The sequence below is a fragment of the Pelodiscus sinensis genome, chromosome 10 (genome assembly GCF_052426305.1).
Source record: "Pelodiscus sinensis isolate ZL-2025 chromosome 10, ASM5242630v1, whole genome shotgun sequence".
Classification (NCBI taxonomy): Eukaryota; Metazoa; Chordata; order Testudines; family Trionychidae; genus Pelodiscus; species Pelodiscus sinensis.
The window spans coordinates 48505960-48531653 of NC_143061.1; the positions used below are offsets into that span (position 1 = coordinate 48505960).

The window sequence follows — 25694 nt, forward strand, 5'->3', positions numbered from 1 at the left end:
CAGTGAAAATTTAGTCCTGAGCTGTAACTTGAAGTAATATTTTCAAAGGCCACTTCCAACAATCTTGGTTAGTGCAGCCATCAGCACTCAGAAACATTGATTTATGCTTTTGGGCCCTTTTTCATGTATTCAAATTTTTAACACGTGGAGGAGCCTTGAGTAATTTGGCCCTTTCTGCAAAAGCGACATGGAGTCCTGAATCACCTTATAGACTAACAGATTTATTGGAGCATTTATTTTTGCCTGCAAAGACCCATTTCACATAACCTTTCGTGGGCAATGAAGTGGGTCTTTGCCCACGAAAGCTTATGCTCCAATAAATCTGTTAGTCTATAAGGTGCCACAGGACTCCTGCTTGCTTTTGCAGATTCAAACTAACACGGCTACCCCTCTGATACTTGGCCTTTTCTGTCCATTAAAAGGCTACTGGCAGTGTTTAGGACATCATAGGTTGTGAAATGATTGATATGTGAAATGTTTAAACTAGATTTCTTGCTCAGTAGTCAATTTTTCAATACTGATTTAGTTGAAAGAAGGAAAAACTAGTGAAGAGTAAATTGGAAATAGTATAGGCAGGAAGAAAATATTCTCCAACAGTCACTGATACCCAGTACATCAGCCTTACAAAATCATCATTTAATATTGCAAATCTCTCAGTGATGTCCTCTCCTCCCTCCCGCTAGGAGCCAGTGTGAAACTGTAATGGAAACTGATAAGGTGGGTGAGATCTGCTGGGTAGCAGAAACCTGGGTCTGGGTCAGTTTTGTTAATGAATCTGAGTAATTTGGGACAAGAGGACTCTGGCTTAAGGAGTTCCAATTTTTCCCTTGTTTCATCCTTCTACTAAAGTAGCTTTTCCAATGCCCCCTTCCCCCCGCTGCTTCATTGTGACCCGAATGTCTGATATCTCCCATTATGGGAAGGTAGTTTCTGCTGTTTGGATAATTCTGTTGGGCTGCAGGATCCCAAATAGCATGTTATATCATTCTGGTGCCAGGTTTACATGATCCTAAGTAACTGTGAACCTGGTGTTAAGGCACCATGTAGATGGGGCAGATTATGGGGCTACCTCTGAAAATACGAAATGTTTCCTGCATGGAGACCCTAGTCATTTGAGGGCTTTCTGCCCATTCACTGCTGACTTGGGGGCCCTGGTAAGAATGTGAGAGACCCCAAGATAGTTGGAAGAAGGGTTGGGGGAGGGACCAGAAGGAGACAGAATCTACATCAGTACCTATTGAGTAAATCCTCCCACTTGTTGTATATGGTCTGCTGTTGTCCAGGAAGCAGACTCCCCAAAAGAAGCCTCTATTGTGACTCCATAACTTGTGCCTGGAATGAAGCAAGTCGTAAAGATTGAGGATGTGCAGAGGAAGTGGAGTGAGATTCTAGAGATGAGGGTGAAGATGAGATGGATTTAGGAGGGACTGTTTCTGGGTAAAGACTTTGGAGGCACATGAGATTATGGCAGTGGCTGAGGATGGAGCTGTGTACCCTGAGGATGAAGACAGCATTGTGCTGAGTTATTGCTCCATGCGTAAAGTGCTCTTTTCCTCTCACATAGTAAGTCCTTGAGTCCCAGATCCTGCATACTGCAGTGTACTGCTTTGGGAAAAGGATATGCCAGCTGCTGCCAATTGTTCTTTCTCCTTCATAAATAATGAGAATGTTACAATAGCAGCACAATGTTCTTCTGAGCTGGTGGAGTCTGAGAGTGATAGAAGAGCTTGTGGTGATCTCTGACTCCTCACAGGTTCCCAAAGGCGGCTAGTTGGCTATCTAGGAATTATGCAGGATATTAGTGACTTTTTGGAAGGGGAAGTGGGAATTTGAGGTTGAGTCCTATTTCCCTGATTTACAACACTTTGTTCATTTAGCTTCCCTTGTCTTGAAAGAGACCTTTGTTGGTCATAGGAAATGTTTCCTTCTCAAAAAGTTGAGGAGCAAGGTGAAGTGTGCAGGGTTTGTTCAAAATATATTGGCCTCCCAAAGGCTCATTTTTCCCAGTTACTTCCACTTTCTATTATTTCTCTCTGTTTCTTGGCTCTCCCTTTCTAGTATCTATGGTGCTGCTGAACTTTGGCTCTTAATTGAGGCTGGAATGGTCATAACAGCTCATAGAATTTTTCAATCAAAAATGAGCTGATCTAATTCTTTTGTAAGAGACTGGCTCAGACGGGAACTGGTTGAAGGAATGGAAAGGGGAAGTTTTCTTAACCTATGACTGTATGCACTGTTGTGGTAGCTGTTCTGTTCTCTTTTTATGGTGCACAGGGGCACAGATCCTGTCTGTACATAAAATTGTACAGGGTCAATTCCTCCAGGTGGAGACACACTGTTGTTTTTAATCTTATTACTGTGTATGCCCCTTCTTGGGGTGGAGATTGTCTCCTTTTTTGCAGTCATTTTGACACTTCCCTGTTGACTTTGAACCTCATGCTAGTATCCTGGGAGGGGATTTCAGTTTCACTGTAGATTATGTTTAAGATATGAGCCACAAGAAACATCTTCTGTCAGGCAGGGTATTGTCAGCTGCAGAGTTTTGGCCTAGTAGATGTTTATTCTTTCACCCTGCTGTTAGGCAGTACTCTTGGCTGAAGACAACACCTAACCACATCTCAAGTTAGACTGGATCACTTTTATACCATGAAAGACAGTCTGAATATGTTTGTTTGGTGCTATGTTTGGTCCACATACTTGTCTGATCATCATCATGACTCTTTCAGTGTGTTTCTCCCTCTTCCTGCCTATGTGTCTCACTGGTTCTTTAACACCAAATTATAGGACTTGAGTCTCATGCAGTTATTTACTGTGGGCTGGGAGCGTGGAAGTAGCAAAATCCCCTGTTCAGATCCCTAAGACAGTGGTAGGGTGTCAAGAAGGTCCAGCTCCACCAGCTGCCATGTGGTCCTGGCATCAAGCCACGAGTGTCCTGGAATGAGATACCTTGGATCTTCATGGCAGCCAAAGAGTCATAGAAACATTTAAAGCTTCACCACACTCCAAATGAAATGTCCTGACTCCTGAGATACCTATTGGACAAGAAGTGCTAAATGCCCTGGTTTGGACCCATTTTATTCAGCTATAGGATACTGATGTTCCCAGAAGGTTTTTTTTCTTCATGTTGAAGAAAAAAGGCAGTGGCCCATCAGCAGATATTTTGTCTTTGGCCACTAGATGGTCATTGATGACTGACACTGCTGAGATCCAGAAAGCAGTTGGAGCCATTCCTGTACCCCCTTGGATGCTGTTTGATTGGTTTATCCTTTTACAATACTTCTGTATTCACCTGACCCCTGTGCCATGGTGCCTGTACCAGGGAATAACCAATCTAACTGATGAGATGTAGTGGTGACTGTCATTATAGGAGCTCTCTGTTGCAGTCCATCATCTCTCTCCAGGCATCAATGGGCCGCCATCTGAATTCTACATTTATGGCACTTTATTGGCCCTTCTCCCCCCCCCCCACTAGTGCCGGAATGTATTCAGGAGAAAGACCTGCCCAGGATTGTACATAAAAGGGAATCTCTGTGATTTACAGAATTTAAAATCTATTTTCCCTTCTCTGCTCTTATTGTAAGATTTTTATCCTGGTCTATAGTCAATTGGCTAAAGGATTATATAAACTTTTTGATACATCCTGATCAAATATGTCATATTTCCAATAGCTGTATGTTTTTCACTTGTTCTTAATTCATGATGTTTTTTATTGTTAGCACTTTTTAATCTGGATACACATCTTGTTTCAATGGACCTAAAGAAGTGATCTGATAAAAGTTAACCATAATGATCTTTTAAAAATGTTAGAAGCTTTTTGGATTGGTCTAGTGTTCACGTCATATTTCTTTTTTATACTATAACTTTTTTAGTTTTTTAATGATTAATGGGATTCTTAGCCATTGCTTCCCAGTCTGTAGGGGCCTATGTCAAGGTGCCCTCACGCTGAGAAGTTGTACGCCCAACTGTTGTATGCTCCAAATGGCTGGAGCCATTCATGTACCTCCTCAGAAGCTGTTTAATTGGTTTATCTGTGCTACGGATGGTGGATGTCTGATGATTTCCTGGATTAGCTATTGGCCTGTGCTGATGATGCTTCAGTTTTCATCATGTCTGAAAGTGACATATGGGTACTTTGTGCTTGTTCACAAGTGTATAAGCAAGTGTCATCTGCTTGAGTTACCTGGACTAAGAGTAATTTAATTTTATGGGACTCCTGCTGCCCATCAATTACAATGGGGCACTTCTGTGATTAAGGTGTTGGGGATTTTGTTTTGATGTGAACAATACACATTAAGGAATTGGGAGGGACTAAGAAGATGCAGGGTTGCCTGCATTCACTCCTTTCTGGACTCTCTTCTTAGAGACAGGTTTTGATTATTAATAACCTTGAAACCTCCCTCAGGTCTCCTAGACTGGATTCAGAAGTAGGGATGTTAACAGATAACATCCGGGATCCCTTATGGGCTGGGAGCCAGCAGCCACATGTGGGGCTGGTAGCGGATGGGTTGGAAGAGCCCTGGGAGGTGGGGTGGGAGGGCAGGGAAATGGCTTCAGCCCAGCCACAGTGGGTGGTGGGGGCACTCCAGCACAGGTGGGCTGGACCACCCCCTTCCCACCCCTGTTTAATCAGTTAACTAGTTAAACTTAAGATTTAATTGGATAACTAATTAAACTGGATTTTATATCCCTATTCAGAAGCATATGATTCACATTTTTTGGAATGTTTGCTACTGTTTGCCCCCATTTTGCTGTTCTTGCCAGTAGATGTGGATAGTCAGGGGCTCACTGACCTAACCAGCAGGTTGACAGCTTTTTGCTAATGACCTTGAACAGTTGCTGTGCTCTGACTCCCTTGCCCTCTCTCTCCTACACTGGGGGGTTAGGCTTTGACTTTCACTTGTTTTTGTTGGCACCTGGTCAAGTATAGAGTTTAGATTCACCCTGTGCTTTTTAAGCTTGTCAGTCTTAGAGAAGACATGATTTTTAATCCACTTTTTCTCCTCTGAAACTCTTCTCTCCAGGAGCCTGCCTTTTATGTCTTTCCTGAAGGTGGCTTGAGCAAGCAATCCCACCTGATTGTTCCATGTGGGTCATGCTGGAAATCAGCAGCAGCACTTGCTGCTCAGCCCAGAATCCAGTTTGTGTGGTTTTTGGTCAAGGTTCTCACTGAATACCAGGCAGCCCACTCTCAGTGGGCTGCTCTGTATTTCCAAGGAGGTTTTGCAAGGACTGTCCTTTTGTGGGGAATCCTCTGTTCCCCTCATTGTTTTTTTTCTCCTTCCATGGAGGAGATCCTTGTGCAGCAAGGCAGGTTGCTGTCCTGGAAGTGTCTGGTAAATGTTCCTTTTATAGCCATGGACAAACTGCAGCTCTGTGGTGTGTGTGTAAAGTGCAGCCTTATGCCATTCTCTGCAACCTCCCTGATACAATCATTCCATGAGGAGTAACGGTAGTTCGAACGTTCGAACTACCTAGTTCATGCCGCGTGTAGCCGCGCGGCACGGGGTTCGAACGAGCGGGGATTTAAAAATGGCGGCGCCCCGCTTATGCAAATGAAGCCCGGGAAATTCAAATCCCGGGCTTCATTTGCAATTGCGGTATGCCTACATTACCCCGCTAGTTCGAACTAGTGGGGTAGTGTAGACATACCCTAGGTGGTTCGGTGCCTCTGGCTTGAAGGATGTGGTAACAAATCTCCTTTGTCTGAGTGGTCTGGTGACTTGCAGTGTAGGTCCCGCACAGCATTGTAACTACTAATTCTTCTGTGAACAGTGTCACTCCAGAGATGTCCAAGCAGTGCCCTTTCTGTTCAGCTTCAGACACACTGTTTCATTTTTGCCTTCACTGCTCACATTTGATTCCTCTTGTTGATTTTTTGCAGCAGCTTTTCAGCATTCTTTCTTTTGGGGGCAAAATGCAGTGCTCATATTCACCTGGTTTTCTGCCTGGCTAACTTACTGCTGGGTCAGGCCACAAAACTAGTTGTTCTGAAATCTCATCAGAATAACCTAGCTGGGAAAGAGGGATGCAACATGCCAGCACTGTCCAACACACTGAATGTGGCCTGGCTGTGAACTGGTTACACCTTCTATAAATTGACTGGACACTTTTCATTTGACTTGTTGTCTTAATTTTAAATAGTTTTTACTGTGGTTTTATGGGAATGAAGTAATTTTTTCTGTCCATACATTCCTGTGAAGGCTGTCTGAAGTTACAGCAGCTTGTCCTTGCAGTAAATATTTTGTTGGGTTGCTATTAGCTGCTGTTGGCCTTTATTATTGCATGACCAAGCTTGTTCGACATTTCTCAAGCTGGCCTTAGCATTTCTCTCAAAATAAGTATTTGTATGTTGCCTAAGATGTTGAAGCCAATGATTAATAATTACTCATTTCTATAATGCTTCATAAATTATTATTTTTCAAATATAAATACATGCTAAGCATGTAGGCCAATATTTTCAGAAATGACCCCACTGGTTTTGTGGCTGGCCAAAGTGAAACATCTGCGCATGAAAACAACAAAAAAATCAAAGCACATTAATGATACTCCTTTAGCATTTTTTCTAGTTATGATGCTGATTCATCTGGAGTTGGTGCTGGCGGGCCAACTGTTGTACCAATTAAGTCTGCAATTGTTGTTGGGTTGCCTGTTCTTGTTGGTTCTCCACATCCACTTCAGGAGCTTTTCTAAGTTCATCTTCTACCAGTATGAAGGACAGGGGGAAGGGTTCCCTATCCCCCTCTTTCTACCTGGACTTCTTAGCAAGTCCATATTGATGCCCACATTCTCCACCACTTGTTGCGTTGCAAGCACACCTCATCCTGAGGCAGTGTGGCCCAATGGCCATAGTCTATAATACAACCCTACGGTTCAGCGTACCACAGCCTATTGGCTAGAGTCAGTAGTAACAGCCTTCAGCTCAGTGCAGCACAGCCTAATGGCTAGAGTCATGAGATTGGGGCATGTTAGGGCCCTGTTAGTGGCAGAGTGCTCCACCACTCGCTCAGCAGGGAATCCAACCGCAACACACTGAGCTCATTCAGGTGGGAGACAGCACTTGCGCCCCCTCCCCGGGTCACTTCCTAATAGATCCAGAATTGGGGTGCTCCACATAGTCTCCAGGTCCTCTGGTTCTGTAGCGTCAGTCTCCTGCAGTTCTGCTGAGTCAGAAGGCTCAGTACAGTCTCCCAGTTCTCTGGCTCCCGTTGTCTGGGTTTCTGGCTGGTCCTCCTCTGGAGCTCCTCTAGAAGGTGCTTCCTCTCCAGCATCCAGCCCAGACTGGATGGGAGCTGAGCTGCTCCCTTTAATACTACTCCAGCCCTTGGAGCATGCCCAGTGTGGCTGGGGGGCGGGGCGATTTCCTTTGCCCACCAGGCATTAAGCCCTCCTGACCCAGTGCAGGGTATACAGGCAGTCCCCGAGTTACGCGGATCTGACTTATATCGGTTTCCAGCAGACCAGGGAGACGTGGAGCAAAGCCGCGGAGCACGCGGGCAGCGGACAGCCCAGACGCGCTGCGGCTGTCCCGCTGCCGGCGTGCTCCGCGGCTTTGCTCCGGACACCTGTGGTACAGCAGCTGGGGCACTGCCGGTTGGTCCCATAGCGCCGCTCTGGGCGCTACTGGACCAACCCGGCAGCACCCCATCTGCTCTGCCCCAGGCGTCCTGATTCAGCCACTGCTGGTCAGTTTCAGCAGCGGCTGAATCAGGACGCTTGGGGCAAAGCAGCTTGGGTGCTGCTGGGTTGCTCCAGTAGCGCCGCTCCTCGGCGCTACTGGACCAACCCAGCAGCACCCAAGCTGCTCTGCCCCAGGCGTCCCCAAGTCAGCCGCTGCTGAAACTGAACAGCGCTGACTACAGGAAGCCTGAGGCAGAGTTGCTCTGCCCCGGGCTTCCTGGAATCAGCCGCTGATCAGTTTCAGCAGCAGCTGACTTGGGAACGCCTGGGGTTCTTAAGTTGAATCTGTATGTAAGAACTGGCGTCCAGATTCAGCCTGTTGAAACTGATCAGCGGCTGATTCCAGGAAGCCCGGGGCAGAGCAACTCTGCCTCGGGCTTCCTGTAGTCAGCCGCTGGTCAGTTTCAGCAGCGGCTGAATCTGGATGCCAGTTCCGACTTACATACAGATTCAACTTAAGAACAAACCTACAGTCCCTATCTTGTACGTAACCCGGGGACTGCCTGTATTCACCCCATCACACAGATATTTAACAAAAGTAGGTATCTTGCAGGCTCAAATGTTATAGTTAAGTCAATGCACCTTGCTGTTTTTAATGTACCAAACATTGTGGAATTTGTGTTTTACTATCTGATTCTACTCCTTCCTCAAATCTATCTGATAGAAAAGCAGCTTCCTTCAGAAGAAAAAATGGAAAAAATAGGATAAGTGAGACAGTATGGATTTCTGACAAGAAACACTACTTTGTGCTAGCACATTGTTCACGTCATGGCTTTTCTAATATAAATCTGATCACTGTCTTGCTGAACCTTTAGAAGGAAATGGTAGATAAAAATGTTATCACTAAGTATCATTGTATGTCTTGGCTCTATAAACTATAGACTATTAACTTTCATGTACAGGTGAGAGAGGAGTTTTTTTAGCTGTTTTAGAAGGATGGGGAAGTGAAATGAGGAACAGGTCATTAGTGTAGACAGGAAGCAATAGAAAGGCAAATAAATGGCTTTGGTGTGTCTACTTTCTTTAGATGGTTGTAGTTATATTTTTGTTATTTTTTACAAACGTATTTTTGAGCAAACAAAATATACAAAAAATCTACCGTCCTTCTCTTCTCCAATGAGAAAGGGTAAAAAAGCTGGGAATGTCTCAGCCAAGATACAGTTCTGAGGTTTTTCAATCTCTTCTTGTAGCCAGCTACTATGGAAACACAACATTCATTAGAAGACTCTCTTACTTTTCACTGGGAAAAATAGTGTGGTATTACTTTTTGTAAATCAATTTAATCTGGGAGAAGAATTTTTACAGTATATTTTAAGTGTGGTAAACAGAGATTAGAAATGATGAGCCCTCTGAAATTACAAGCATTTTTAAACCTCTTATGATTTTTTGGTCACCATTCTTTTTGGAATGCAACTCCTCAAAATCACACCTAGTTAAAAACACCTCCGCTCGCTTCAGAGCATCAGCAACATTTGACACAGACTGATGGGCTCCATCTTCAAAGTCCTGGTGACTCTTGTACTATTGTAGAGGTCCTAAATTCAGAATACTTACAGAGCTCCTAAACTCCATAATCTTTCCTTGACTTCCACAGCTCTCATCATGCCCCAATTTTCCTCTCTACAGGCTTCTTGAGTTCACAGGATCTGGTATGGTCCTTTCTGGATTCCCCAGCAGTTCTTAGTTCCTGCTGACCTACTAAGGTTCTACACAAACTTGTGGACTTCCGAAGGTCCACAGGGAAACCAAAGTGGGAGAGAGGCAGAACAAGATTCAGGCTGTGGCATTTGTGGGCAGGCATTCTCATATATTGTATTAAATCCTATTGTTTATGTTAGGCAAGAGGTCAGACTAGATGATTGTGGTCTCTTCTGGCCTTGGAATCAATGAATCTATAATAGCCATAGGATGTCACATTTATGCTCCGCTAAGGTTACTGTAATTAAATTAAATTAATTAAATAATGCCTTGCAATCTGAGAAATATAAAGTTAAGGAATTCTCTCATAATTTCCTTTCTATGCCAAGAAATATTTTAACCTTTTTTAGCAATTCTGCCTTTCATTTTTGTATCCATATACTTCCATCACCATATACTGAATTACAATACATTTCCAGCCGTGAGCTAGGGGTATGAACAGGTAACAGATGGAGGGCTGCTCCAGCCCTGTGGGACTGCTGGCTCACAGAATTGGCAGCCTCTTGGGGGAAGGCGGACAGAAGCAGCAGGGAGGGCAGAGGACTGCTGGCTCCCAGCTTGTATGGGCTCGCAGGCTGGGAGCTGGCAGCCTCTTCCCCTGTTGCTGCTTCCACCCCATGTGACCCTGCTGATGCCCAGCCCACATGTGCTGGGAGCCATGTGGGTAGGGGGACCACTCCAGCCCAGTGGGCTGGAACAGCTCCCCACCAGCCCTTCTTTAATTAGTTAGCTGGTTAAACTTAACATTTAACCAGTTAACTAATTAAACAGGATTTTATATCCCTACCATGAATAACACAAGGTCAGAATTATGTATCAAGATATTAATATTTCTGTTATTTTGACAATTGGTGAAATTTACATTTCCACCACATAGATTAATATAAAAATGAGATATCTATATTTACAAATATAGATATAGAGAGAGATGTAAGAGAGTTGTGTGTCTGTCTGTGAGTTGTTTGTCTTAAACAGTAAGAGCTAGGACCACCACATTTGATATTCAGTTTTCTCTTACCCTAACTTAAAACAAGATCAGGGTTTGATTGTGCCAGGAAAATGGGAAGTGCCTGGAATGGCACTGTTTTCCATAACATGGAAAGGGAGGGGGCTGATACTGCCGAGTGACCGGGGCGGGAGCAGCTGAACCAGCAGGAGAGAGGCTAGCTGGGTACAGGGCTCCACATGGCTGGCCACTGGGGCAGGTAAGTGGCCCCCATACCCCAAATAGTGGAGAGAGAATGAGGGGAGACGGCTCTATCGTTACAGCGCCTCTGGGTCCATCACTGCAGCCCAGCTCCCATCCAGGAGAGGCCCTCCCCAAAAAGAGGCCGGGGCAGGGAACAGTGGCCCACCCTCCACAGAGGAGATGTCCCCCTAGAGGAGAAGCAGGAAACCACCATGGAGAGACACCCCCCCAAGGAGATGCCTCCCAGAAGAGATGCCTCCCCCTCCCCCGTAGAAGTCAGGTCCAGAAACTGTGACCCAGCCCAGGAACAACTGCAGGCTAGGGGGAGGGGCACTGGAGGTCAGGCTTGGCCTTCAGAACCTCATCCCCCTGGACAAGCTGAAGGGTGGGGCTCAGCCCCACAGCCCTGGTTCCTGGGAGGGGTCACTGTCCAGGGAGCACAGCCTCAGCCTCCCTGGAGGGGCTGCTGACTAGGGACTGCAGCCCCTGCTCCCCTTCAGGAAGAACATCTGTAGTATGCAAGGTCTTGAGAAAAATTTTGAAGGAGAAAGTAGTTAGGGACATTGAGGTTAATGGCAATTGGGACAAATTACAACATGGTTTTACAAAAGGTAGATCGTGCCAAACCAACCTGATCTTCATTGAGAAAGTAACAGAATAACAGAAAGTACCACATGGGGAATTATTGGTTAAATTGGAAAAGATGGGGATCAATATGAAAATTGAGAGGTGGATAAGGAACTGGTTAAAGGGGAGACTACAGCAAGTCATACTGAAAGGTGAACTGTCAGGCTGGAGAGAAGTTACTAGCGGAGTTCCTCAGGGATCAGTTCTGGGACCATTATTATTTAATCTTTTTATTACTGATCTCGGCACTAAAAGTGGGAGTGTGCTAATAAAGTTTGCAGATGACACAAAGTTGGGAGGTATTGCCAATTTAGAAAAAGATCGGGATATCATACAGGAAGATCTGGATGATCTTGTAAATTGGAGTAATAGTAATAGGACGAAATTTAATAGTGAGAAGTGTAAGGTTATGCATTTAGGGATTAATAACAAGAATTTTAGTTATAAGCTGGGGACACATTGGTTGGAAGTAACAGAAGAGGAGAAGGACCTCGGAGTCCTGGTTGATCACAGGATGACTATGAGCCGCCATTGTGACATGTCTGTGAAAAAGGCTAATATGGTCTTGGGATGCATTAGGCGAAGTATTTCCAGTAGGGATAAGGAGGTGTTAAGTGCCATTATACAAGGCATTGGTGAGACCTCATTTGGAATACTGTGTGCAGTTCTGGTCTCCCATGTTTAAGAAGGATGAATTCAAACTGGAACAGGTACAAATAAGGACCACTAGGATGATCCGAGGAATGGAAAACCTGTCTTATGAAAGGAGACTCAAGGAACTTGGCTTGTTTACCTTAACCAAAAGGAGGCTGAGGGGAGACATGATTGCTCTCTTTAAATATATTAGAGGGATAAATGCCAAGGAGGGAGAGGAATTATTTAAGCTCAATACCAATGTGGATACAAGAACAAATGGATATAAGCTGGCTATTAGGAAGTTTAGACTCAAAATTAGGTGAAGGTTTCTAACCATCAGAGGAGTAAAGTTCTGGAACGGCCTTCCAAGGGAAGTAGTGGGGGCAAAAGAGCTATCTGGCTTCAAGATAAAGCTAGATAGGTTTATGAAGGGGATGGTTTGATGAGGTAACATGATCTTGGCAATTAATTGACCTTTCACTATCAGTGGTAAATAGGCCAATGGTGGGAAGATAGGAGTTACTATAGAGAACTTTTTTCTGGGTGTCTGGCTGATGAGTCTTGCCCACATGCTCAGGGTTTAGCTGATCACCATATTTGGGGTCGGGAAGGAATTTTCCTCCAGGGTAGATTGGCAGAGGCCATGGAGATTTTTCGCCTTCCTCTGTAGCATGGGTCACAGGTCTTTGAACCATCGTTTCAAGGAGTTCAATATCTGAGATATAGGGGAGAGGATTATTCTAGCAGTGGGTGGGTGAGATTCTGTGACCTGCATTGTGCAGGGTGTCAGACTAGATGATCAAAACGGTCCCTTCTGACCTTAAAGTCTATGAGTCTATGAACCATGGCTGGAACAGCACCACCCTCACAGCCATGACTGGCCTGGTAGGCTCTCCTGCCCCGTCTCTTTGTTCTGAGCCTCCCTATACCGATCCTGAGCTCCCCACCCTCTGCCCTCAATTCAGCACCCTCCACCCCCTGCCCTGAACTCCCCCCCCCCCCACAAGCCTCCAGTCTCTTGCCCTCACTTCTGTTCTTCCTTCAACTTCCTGCGATGTGGGCAGCGCCAAAAACCAAAATAAACTACTTCGACTTCAGCTACGCAACTTAATTTGACTTTTACCCTACAGTGCAGACATGCCCTAATTGACCCCAAGTTAATTGCATCACAAATTAACTTCACTTCTACTGGGGACAGCAATTAAATATGTTATTGTTGGTCAGAGGGGCGCCTGATCCTCATGCTATTCTTGCAGAATAGGAAAACTTCCATTTGGCTTCAATGGGTGGGATTGGGCTCCAGAAAAGACCATTTTCTTCGGTTTTGGTTCACATGGGTTTGCACTAAATCAGGCTCAAGCATACAAAACAGATGCTTAAAATGAGTTAGTCACTGGTGTGCAGGCCTGGATGTTTGTAAGTGTGATGTTCTGACCGAAAATGGAGCATTGCATGGGCCTCCCCTCTTCTTGCCTCCTCAGCAATCAGAGCAATTGTAAATACGTCTAAATAGCCTGTCTGAGCTGGAAACTTTTGTTATAAACTTAGCACATTCTATCAGCAGGCAGTGACAGATCTAGCAGGCCTGGGACACCATTCAAGCCTGTGATCAGCCCTCCAGACTAAACGAACCCCCCAAATCAAAGCAATATATAGCAAAGCTTCTGAGTGTCACTTTTTACATGAATTCGTCAGGTAGAATTGCTGAGAACTGGCTGAGCTTTACAAGCAGCAATGAAATATTAAAATGCAGCACTGAATTGATTCTGCAGGTCTGCCATGAAATCTGAAACTGTGTGCATTTCCTGTGGTTTGGGGTTCCACTGCCAACATTTCACACAGCTGCTTATCACACATTGGAAGAGACTCACAAATTGAAGTTTCAGTATTATCAGAGTCCCTTCCTCTCATTTACCTCATACTCCCTTAGAATCATAGAACACTAGAACTGGAAGGGACTTTGAAAGATCATGAGTCCAATCCCCTGTCCTCACAGTAGGACCAAGCACTGTCTAGACCATCCCTGATAGATGTCTGTCTAACCTGTTCTTAAATATCTCCAGTGATGGAGATTTCACAACCTCCCTAGGTAATTTATTCCAGTGTTTAACCACCTTGACAATTAGGACATTTTTCCTAATGTCCAACCTAAACCTCCCTTCCTGCAGTTTAAGCCCACTGCTTCTTGTCCTATCATCAAAGGCCAAGGAGAACAATTTCCCCTCCTCCTCCTTGTGACACCACTTTAGGTACCTGAAAATTGCTATCATGTCCTCTCTCAGTCGTCTCTTTTCCAGACTAATCAAGCCAAATTCCTTCAGTCTTCCCTCATAGATCATGTTTTCTAGACCTTTAATATTTTTTGTTGCTCTTCTGTGGACCTTCTCCAATTTCTCCACATCTTTCTTGAAATGTGGTGCCCAGAACTGGACACAATACTCCAATTGAGGCTTAATCAGCACAGACAAGAGCAGAAGAATGACTTCTCATGTCGTGCTCACAACACTCCTGTTAATACATCCCAGAATCATGTTTGCTTTTCTTGCAAGTGTTACACTATCGACTCATATTTAGCTTGTCGTCCACTATGAGCCTTAGATCCCTTTCTTCAGTACTCATTCCTAAAGAGTCGCTTCCCATTCTGGATGTGTGAAATGGATTGTTCCTTCCTAAGTGGAATACTTTACATTTGTTCTTATTAAACTTCATCCTGTTTACCTCAGACCATTTGTCCAGTTTGTCCAGATTATTTTGAATTATGACCCTATCTTCCAAAGCAGTTGTAACCCCTTCCAGCTTCTTATCATCTGCAAACTTAATAATTGTACTCTTTATGCCATCATCTAAATCGTTGATGAAGATTTTGAACAGAACTGGTCCCAAAACTGACCACTGCGGAACCCCTCTTGTTATGCCCATCCAGAATGATTGTGAACCATTAATAACTACTCTCTGAGAATGGGTATCCAGTCAGTTTTGCACCCACCTTATAGTAGCCCCATCTAGGTTGTATTTGCCTAGTTGATTGATAAGAAGGCCATGAGAGACTGTATCAAATGCCTTACTAAAATCTAGTTATATCACATCCTCTGCTTCTCCCATATCCACAAGTCTCGTTATCCTATCAAAGAAAGCCATAAGATTGGTTTGACATGATTTGTTCTTTACAAATCCATACTGGCTGTTACCTATCACCTTATTATCTTCCAGGTCTTTGCAGATGGATTCCTTAATTATCTGCTCCATTATCTTCCCTGACATAGAAGTTAAACTGAATTGTCTGTAGCTTCCTGGGTTGTTCTTTTTCCCCTTTTTATAGATGGGCACTATATTTGCCCTTTTCCAGCCTTCTGGAATCTCTCCTGAATTCCATGACTTTTCAAAGATGCTAGCTCAGATATCTCCTCTGTGAAATGTCAAACCATCAGCCTGGACTTGGGGTACTGCTTTGCCCTGCTAACTCTACAAACTGGGCGTTCAGTGCTTTTCTAGTGACAAACAACAAACCCCCATAGGAACTGTTATCACTCAGTACAATTGCATGTGAAGCCTTGGACCCAGTTAGATTATACAAATACAGACAGCCCTCGGCTTGAAACGCGATCGGTTCCTGGGGAAGCATCGCAAGTTGGGGGCATTGGAACTCAAACCTTCATTTACGATAGGCATTGTGTGCCATTGTAAATGCGGGCCGAGGATATAAGTTGGGGGTTTTCGGCCCCTTCCACACTTACAACCATTTTTGTAAGTGCGGGGGGTCGCAACTGGGCAGTCTCATCTCAGGGATTTCCTGTACTCCCTGAGTGACTCATGAATCACATAGATTTGCACCAGCAAGTCTCTAAAACCAATAGCCCTGCACCCCTCAGAATATCTCATCTTGTGCTGGTCAGAAACTAGACAAGTGTAAGTTTATTATCCACTCAGCCCTTCCCTCAATGTGGACAGAACACACATTAGCCTTTGTAAAATAAGCTGTGATTTCCCAAGCACTTCAAGCAAAACACCGTGTTTTAGGTAAAATATTAAACCGCATTATTAACTCTAGCAAGAGATTTTAAGTGATAGGCACAAAAGGTAAGGTTACCAACGCTCCTGCTCTCACCAGGAGTCTCCTAGAATTACGGCTTATGTCCCAGAGGCTACCTCAGCTAAACCAGTAGATTTTGGGTGCTAACAATCCAGCGTGGCAGCAGAGTAACAGCAACAAGGCTCCACTTTTATGTAAAAAATCATGATTAAATAGAATCTTCGTGACTAGTGATTTAAATTATGATTTAAATCAATTTGACTTAAATCAAATCCACCCTGAATATTTTTAAAGCAAATGTTTAACTGAGGTCCTGTAAACTGACATAGTACATTCAGAAACTAACAGCATATATCTGCTAAATGGCTTCATTGCCACTTGAATGGCTCTCTCAGATTCAGTTCTGTTAATAGGTCTGGCAGGCCTTTTCACTTTTATGTTAATTAGACTTCTCTGGATGGAGACTCACCAGGCTGCAATAGCCACAGAACCGAGTTAGGAAGAGGCAGGTGGGTGGACATTAAGAACCAGTGCTGCCCCAAATGTTTGCGTGTCCTACATAGCTGCATATTCTGTATTTGGATAAGGACAGCCCTGGTCAGAGACAATTACCAAAGAAAATAAAAGGTAGTGCACAGTCTAAATCTTAAACCATATTACACTAGCAGTTTTTCTCACCTCACTGGCTGCTGAAGGTAGGTTACATTTCTTAATATAAAGAGTTCCCCTTTAAGTTTGGCACCAATCCCCACAGTTCAAGTCTTTGTCTTCCCAGCATTCTTGCTTCCAGAGTAGGTGGGGGAAGAGAAAGGCCAAAGCATGTCATCACTGTCCTCTATTTTATATCCTCAGTCCATGTGCCTGGAAAACAAGTCCTGGCGGACTTTGCTGAGTCACAAGGTTGAGCAATCCCACATTGTGTGATGCTTGGGCAGCCATCTTAGCTGTGGTGTACACTAGAGAGTTATTTCAAAATAACCCCCTGATTTTGAAATAATAAGCCAAGCGTCCATACTACCAAGCCCATTATTTCAAAGTAACAGGTTGATTATATAGAAATCTGTACTTCTGCTTTCCTTGGGGAATAATGCTTATTTCAAAATAGTTTATTTCGAAATTGCATTAGCACGGACACTTTGCTGCTGCTATTTCGAAATAGCTACTCCCCAGAATAATTTGGAATAAGTACTCCCCAGTGCTTCTGGGGGCTCTAAGTCGAGGTAGCACATCCACAATAACATAGTCTGCCTTGGGCTAATTTTGGGTCTCCCTCTTAGTGGGCATTCTATTTCAATTTTTGTTATTTCAGGAGTTATTTCAAATTTCGTTATTTTGAAATAATTTCTTAGTGTATACATGCCCTTACAATGTTCAAATCCCTTGCTTAAAACTCCCCTGCTTATTAATGGTCACTTAACACCCTCCTGGGAGTAGATCACTACCTAGCAGTAGAGAGTCGCAAATTTACAACATATTTCAGCAACATCTCATAACTTCATAAACATTAATGATATACATATTTGGACAGAACAATGGGTGATGAACATGAACTTTCATGTAGTATCTTACATGGCATACTTTGTATTAAATACATCATAGTTATATGACAGGTGAATAGCGAGGTTTCAGAATGCTGCTTTGAGGTACAGCATGCCACCTGGGAAGGTTTGTCCAGGACTAGCTGTGGTTTAGAAACAGTAGTGAAACATAAAATGCAGCACAGGATTGATCTGCAGGCCTGCCATTAAATCTGAAACTGGGCGCATTTCCTGTGGTTTGGGGTTCCACTGACAACATACCACACAGCTGTTTATCCTGCAGTAGAAGAGACTCACAAACTGAAGTTTCAGTTTTATCAATATCCCTTCCCCATAAGTACATGATACTCCCTCTTGAAATGTCAAATCCTCACATATTTTATCACAAACTACAAACACCTCCATTTTATAGCTTTTTATATACACCATCTTTTATTCACATGAAGGAGCAGCAGCTGTGGTCCCTATACCATTATATGACAAGCTAGCTGGGTGGGCCTTGTATTTGCTAACAGGAAGAAAAATGAGACCCTTTAAAAGCATGGCCCTCTTGTTTTAAACCAGTCCTCAATGTGAAGGTGAGTCTTTAAAGAATCTCTACACTATGCGAGTCACAAACAGGCTCTCTCTTCAACATCCAGCTCCATCCTGCTTTAATTTATTTAAATAAATAAATAAATACGTTGTCCTGGATACTTGTAGGGCTGCCAGCCCTTCAGGATCTTGGAGGGCCCAGGAATTAAAGATTAATCTTTAATTAAAGATTGTCATGTGATGAAACCTCCAGGCATACATCCAACCAAAATTGGCAAGCCTAGATACTGGTGTAGTGATGGCTGCCATGGCATCTATTTGGATTTAAAAGCAGCTGTTTCTCTCCCTGTTGCTGAAGCACGGCCACTCACGTGTGAATAGTTCTTCCAAATAAATGACACTCTATAAGTGGACAAGAGAAGTTTAGGCCATGCTGGAAAAATAAAGGACTGTTGTCCTCAGGAAAGGTTTGATTGTGCATTCCTTGTGCAACTCACACTCTCAGAAGTCTGGTTCTGGCCCAAAGGGTATAATTACAGAAAGACCGCTCCAACAAGGAGAGTAAGTATAGCTTTGCCATCTATTTTATGGCTCAATAGACAATGATCCCCAGAACAGGGATTGCCATTTTGGTTGGATGTATTCCTGGAGGTTTCATCACATGACAATTTTAAATTAAAGATCAATCTTTAATTCCTGGGCCCTCCAAGATCCTGAAGGGCTGGCAGCCCTACAAATATCCAGGACAACTTTATGTATTTATTTATTTATTTATTTAAATAAATTAAAGCAGGATGGAGCCGGATGTTGAAGGGAGAGCCTATTTGTGACTCGTATAGTGTAGAGATTCTTTAAAGACTTGCCTTCGCATTGAGGACTGGTTTAAAACAAAAGAGGGCCATGCTTTTAAAGGGTCTCATTTTTCTTCCTGTTTGCAAGTACAAGGCCCACCCAATTAGCTTGTCATGTAATGATATAGGGACATCAGCTGCTGCTCCTTCACTTTTAACGACCAAGGATTCTAAGGGTACGTCTACACCAGGGCTAAAGTTAGAATCATAGAGTCATAGAATAATAGGACTGGAAGGGACCTCGAGAGGTCATCAAGTCCAGCCCCCCGCCCTCAAGTCAGGACCAAGCTCCGTCTACACCATCCCTGACAGATGTCTATCTAACCTGTTCTTAAATATCTCCAGAGAGGGAGATTCCACCACCTCCCTTGGCAATTTATTCCAATATTGGACCACCCTGACAGTTAGGAATTTTTTCCTAATGTCCAATCTAAACCTCCCCTGCTGCACTTTAAGCCCATTACTCCTTGTCCTGTCCTCAGAAACCAAGAGGAACAAATTTTCTCCTTCCTCCTTGTGACACCCTTTTAGATATTTGAAAACAGCTATCATGTCCCCCCTTAATCTTCTTTTTTCCAAACTAAACAAGCCCAGTTCATGAAGCCTGGCTTCATAGGTCATGTTCTCTAAACCTTTAATCATTCTTGTCGCTCTTCTCTGTACCCTTTCCAATTTCTCCACATCTTTCTTGAAATGTGGCGCCCAGAACTGGACACAGTACTCCAGCTGAGGCCTAACTAGTGCAGAGTAGAGCGGCAGAATGACTTCACGAGTTTTGCTTACAACACACCTGTTGATACAACCTAGAATCATATTTGCTTTTTTTGCAACAGCATCACACTGTTGACTCATATTCAACTTGTGGTCCACTATGACCCCTAGATCCCTTTCCGCCATGCTCCTTCCTAGACAGTCGCTTCCCATCTTGTATGTATGGAACTGATTGTTCCTTCCTAAGTGGAGCACTTTGCATTTCTCTTTATTAAACCTCATCCTGTTTACCTCTGACCATTTCTCTAACTTGCTAAGGTCATTTTGAATTATGTCCCTATCCTCCAAAGAAGTTGCAACCCCACCCAGTTGAATTAAGCTATGCAACTTCAGCTACATCAATTGTGTAGCTGTAGTAGAAATAGCTCAACTCAATTTTGGGAGCTGTCTACAGAGCAGGAAGTCGAAGGAATGAAGGTTACCGTGAGTCAGAGTAAGAAGTCCTCCAGCTAGACATTATTTTGATATAAAAGCTTGTAGTGTAGATGTGCAGTGAAAGGAGCATAGGAAAGAACCTCCTGTTCCCAGGAGAAGGGACAGACCACTTTAGGGTAAGTCTACACTGCAGGGTTTAACTCGAAATAAGCTATGCAAATTGAGCTACATCAATTGCGTAGCTTATTTCATAATAGGGAGCATCTACACAGCACTTATTGGCTGTGTCTACACTGGCCGCCTATTACGAAATAGGCATGCTAATGTAGCACTTGGGAAAAGGCAAATCTGCGGGGGATTTAAATATCCCTCACGGCATTTGCATTTTCATGGCCGCCGCTTTTTTCCGGCTTGGAGATAAGCCGGAGAAAGCGTCCAGACTGGCACGATCATCCGGAATAAAGCCCTATTCCAGAGGATCTCTTATTCCTACTTGTAAGAATAGGAATAAGAGATCCTACTTGTAAGCCAAGACTTAAAAACCTCTAGGGATGGAGATTCCACCACCTCCCTAGGTAACCCATTCCAGTGCTTCACCACCCTCCTAGTGAAAGTGTTTCCTAATATCCAACCTAGACCTCCCCCAGTGTAACTTGAGATCATTGCTCCTTGTTCTGCCATCCATCACTACTGTGAACAGCCTTTCTCCATCCTCTTTGGAACCTCCCTTCAGGAAGTTGAAGGCTGCTATCAAATCCCCCCTCACTCTTCTCTTCTGCAGACTAAACAAACCCAAATCCCTCAGTCTCTCCTCATAGGTCATGCGCTCCAGCCCCCTAATCATTTTGGTCACCCTCCCACTGGACCCTCTCCAATGTGTCCACATCCTTTCTATAGTTGTGGGCCCAGAACTGGACACAATACTCCAGATGTGGCCTCACCAGAGCTGAATAAAGGGGAATAATCACTTCTCTGGATCTGCTGGCAATGCTCCTCATAATGCACCCTAATATGCCATTAGCCTTCTTGGCTACAAGGACACACTGTTGACTCATATCCAGCTTCTCATCCACTGTAATCCCCAGGTCCTTTTCTGCTGAACTGCTACTTAGCCATTCAGGCCCCAGCCTGTAACAATACTTGGGCTTCTTCCGTCCCAAGTGCAGGATTCTGCACTTGTTCTTCTTGAACCTCATCAGATTTCTTTTGGCCCAGTCCTCTAATCTGTCCTGGTCACTCTGGACCCTATCCTGGCCATCCAGATGTTGAACAAATAATGCTGTTATGCTTCTTTACATGTGAAAACAATAAATTATATTTCTATCGCAACTCTTCTCCCCACTCAAAGTGCTCTAGGTGCCATACAACTGAATAAAACAAATACTGTACTTGAACTACAAACATAAACAAACAGATGGTAGGGCCCGCCATGGTAATTTATACTTTTTTTTTTAAAGTTGTGCAATTTTCAAAAAGGAGGAGAGGCCCCAAATGAGGTGCAATTTGGGACAGAGGGAGTTAGGGCCATCCCAGCAAAAGTGAAATTGCCTAACAGCTTCAGACAATGGCCACAGCCCTAACCAGGGAAATGGAACCAACACTCCTTCAATATAAGGCTCAAAGAGAAGGTCATGAAATGAACAGTGACTTCAGATTAGAAAGAGTAAACTACGAAAGGCCACCAAGATGAATCAGACAAGCCAGTTTACTAGTAGTTTGTATAAAACTAGGTCCACAAGTTTCAGGTGTTATTTTAAGAACAATCTTCCCACGTACCTACAAAAATCTCATCAGTTTCCTGGTTTAAATGAAGACTTCCTATTTTCAGCTTGTGGTTGTTGGACAAACTTACTGAAAACACAGGCAAGGAATCCATCAGTCCTGCACTGACATCAGATTAACAGGTTCATTAGAGGACAATTAGTGAGTTCACGAGGAAAGAAGGCTGCTGCCGAAGCAAGTTCTGAAGGCCAAAGAGTGTCAGAACTCTTTTTGGAAGCCATTACTAGAAAGTAAAAACAGATAGGATTAAGGAATATACCACTGTAGTAGTCTAGGGTGACATAACAGGGTCGCATTTGCTTAAATTACTGGTGATCTATTAAACCATTAATAACCAGCCTGCTTTAAAGAGATCAACGCAAAAACAAGTGCCTGGATGACTTCAGATACCTTAAAAACGACTCTGATTATTTTGTTCTATTAGCCTGTGGTCATGTAAAACACAGCACTTGCCTCTCAGCTCTGCATTACTGCCTGATGATGCTAGTACTTAGGCAAATCATGACAAATCACCAACAACCCATCACTTAAGCTGCAGTGAGTCTTTCCTTGTGGACCAAAGGATTCTGGTACTATTAAGCACTTCTAGAAAGGCAGACTCTGACCATGAGGAGCTGCCTGGTAGAAAAGATAAGGTTTATAGCAGTTACAAATAAAGGGTGTTGGCAAGGGGATCTGAGTGTCACAGTTCTACCTATCTTTCCTCCTCTGGTGCTCAGCAAGGGTGCCCCAGTCAGTGGGGAGAGAGATGTGCATCTCCAGAACAGGTCCCAGCATTTGCTGTATTATTCCCAGCAAGAAGCTCACTGCCTGAGCAGAGCTACTTGGTTTCTTTTCAGAGATTGATAATTAACTGCCTCAGTTAAGCTGCCACACAGCTCTTTCTATGCCAGGGCTAAAGCGTCACTCAGAAAGCATATCTAAAACACCAGAAGAATCTGTATGCAGGCTAATACACTTAGCAGAGATGACCCAACTCTGACAAGGTCTGTGGCAGGTGATTAGCCTTTCAGGCCTGCGGAGGGTCTTGTCGGTGGTCACAAGTTCATAACAACCTCAGCTCATAACTAGCACAGTCATGAAACATTTAGTCCAGCTTTTATACAGTTCAGGGGTCTCTGATCTGGAGTTTCCAGGAGTACATAATCAGCAGATGATATGTTTTTCTTCTTGGGCTGTAGCTTTAGAAAACCAGACCAGTCAGTTTAACCTCTGTGCCAGGAAAGATAATGGAGCAAGTAAGGAATTCATCTGCAAACACCTAGAAGATAATAAGGTGATAGGTAACAGCCAGCACGGATTTGTAAAGAATAAATCATGTCAAACCAGTCTGATAGCTTTCTTTGATAGGATAACGAGTCTTGTGGATAAGGGAGAAGCAGTGGACGTGGTATACCTAGACTTTAGTAAGGCATTTGATACGGTCTCGCATGATATTCTTATCAATAAACTTGGCAAATACAACTTAGATGGAGCTCCTATAAGGTGGGTGCATAACTGGCTGGATACCCGTTCTCAGAGAGTAGTTATTAACGGTTCACAATCATGCTGGAAGGGCATAACAAGTCGGGTTCCACGGGGTCTGTTTTAGGTCTGGTTCTGTTCAATATCTTCATCAACGATTTAGATATTGGCATAGAGAGTATGCTTATTAAGTTTGCAGATGATACGAAGCTGGGAGGGGTTGCAGTTGCTTTGGAGGATGAGGTCATAATTCAAATGATCTGGACAAACTTGAGAAATGGTCTGAGGTAAATAGGATGAAATTTAATAAGGACAAATGCAAAGTACTCCACTTAGGAAGGAACAATCAGTTTCACACATTCAGAATGGAAAGCAACTTTCTAGGAAGAAGTATTGCAAAAAAGAATCTAAGGGTCGTAGTGGACCACAAGCTAAATATGAGTCAACAGTGTGACACTGTTGCAAAAAAAGCAAACATGATTCTGGGATGCATTAACAGGAGTGTTGTGAGCAAGACACGAGAAGTCATTCCTATGCTCTACTCTGTGCTGATTAGGCCTCAATTGGAGTATTGTGTCCAGTTCTGGGCACTACATTTCAAGAAAGATGTGGAGAAATTGGAGAAAGTCCAGAGAAGAGCAACAAAGGTGATTAAAGGTCTAGAGAACATATCCTATGAAGGAAGACTGAAATAATTGGGTTTGTTTAGTTTGGAAAGGAGAAGACTGAGAGGGTACATGGTAACGGTTTTCAGGTATCTAAAAGGGAGAAAAATTGTTCTCCTTAGCCTCTGAGGATAGGACAAGAAGCAATGGGCTTAAACTGCAGCAAGGGAGTTGGACATTAGGGAAAACTTCCTAATTGTCAGGGTGATTAAACGCTAGAATAAGTTGCCTTGGGAGGTTGTGGAATCTCCATCTCTGGAGATATTTAAGAACAGGTTAGATTGACATCTATCAGGGATGGTCTAGATTGTACTGGGTCCTGTCATGAAGGCAGGGAACTGGACTCGACGGACCTCTCGAGGTCCCTTCCAGTTCTAGTGTTCTATGATTCTATAATGGCACAGACGGCGATAAGAAGGAAGACAGCCATCAACATTTGCACCATTCAACACAGTGGAGGCTGCTAGGGTATTCCCTATGTCATCCATAATGGTTGGGGAGCTAGTTGCATCGCAGTTCTCCACTGACATAGTTAGGGCATGGTTTCATTTTGCAGCGTTAATGGGACCTGAACCCAAAGTTTGTATTCACCTTTGCGCATCCTAGTAATTTAACTATATCTTGCAATGTTTAGTAGTTTTCTTAAAGTGTCTTGGGTACTTACCTGAGAACCTCAGTTTCCATTTAAAAAACAGTCAAGTTTCTAACCCTAATGGTATAAAGAAAAGCTTGGAAATGGGAACCTTAAAGGGTTCAGACACTAGAAGGCAAATACAAATAATCTAATATTGTGGTTAAAATATGATTTATTTAGATCAATCTTATGATTTTTTTGGGGACTGACTCATGATTTTTGAACCCGTGGATCTGGCAGACACAGATGGAGCATAAGAAGAGAGGAATTCACAGTCACTAGAAGTAGCAATAGCAACTCCACAGCTGCATTCCGCTCTGGGATCATGAAGGAGCAAATAAAGATTGAGCAAATTCTACAAGAAATGACAGACAATGAATGCAGCAGAGTGGGGAGAAAAGGAGGGAGATTTCTGGCTTCCTTGCTTTCCACCCTTGCAGCCTGCACCAGGGCCACCCAAAGTCCAGTTCTATCTCAGCATAATTGTTCATTCCCTCCGATTGTAAAGTCAGGCTCCTTTAATATTGTGGCTTTAATTAGAAAGAGTTTGGAAGGAGAGAGAAAGATAACTAATGAATTTCAGAAACCTAGAGATGGCCTAAAGCACCAATCCTGTAAATAATAGTGTCACAGATTCAAGGTGTGCTCTTATACCACTTATCAAAATTAGAAATAAGTATCATATCCCACTGAAATGGAGGATTTCCTGGTTCCCTGCAGATATAAAGTTCCAAAGCCAATGACAGGATTAGGCCACCCAACTCCCATTACTTTCAACAGGGTTCTGTGGCTAAATTCTCTAGCTAGCTTTCAGAATTTCTCACCTACACTATAAAGTTTTGTGGGAAAATGGCAGTTTTTCCAAAAAATCTTCAATTACGTCCACACTACAATCGCATTCTTTTGAAATAAAATTAAAAGAACAAATGGGATTTTCTGGCATTGGTAATCCTCTTTCTACGAAGCAGAAGCCTTTTTCCAAAAGAGCTCTTTTGGAAAAAGGCATGTGTGGACTGGGAAGAAGGAGTTCTTTCAAAGAAGAGGAAAGAGGAAAAAGCACAGGTGCCCTGGTGGCCACTTTGTCCATAGTAATCACAGTTTAAATGCGAGATAGCATCCATTCAGTGTGTAAGCTACCTTTCGAAAAAGCAGATCACTTTTTTGATGCACTTTGGCAGTGTGGAAGCTCTTTTGGAAGATGTTTTTTTGGAAGATCTCTTCTG

General features: G+C 43.5%; 1 protein-coding gene across 1 annotated transcript in view; it reads left to right on the plus strand.

Annotated features, from left to right (window-relative positions):
• KLHL6 (kelch like family member 6) overlaps window positions 1-25694 on the plus strand; it is a 78232-nt gene that overhangs the window by 8891 nt on the left and 43647 nt on the right. The window lies entirely within an intron of this gene.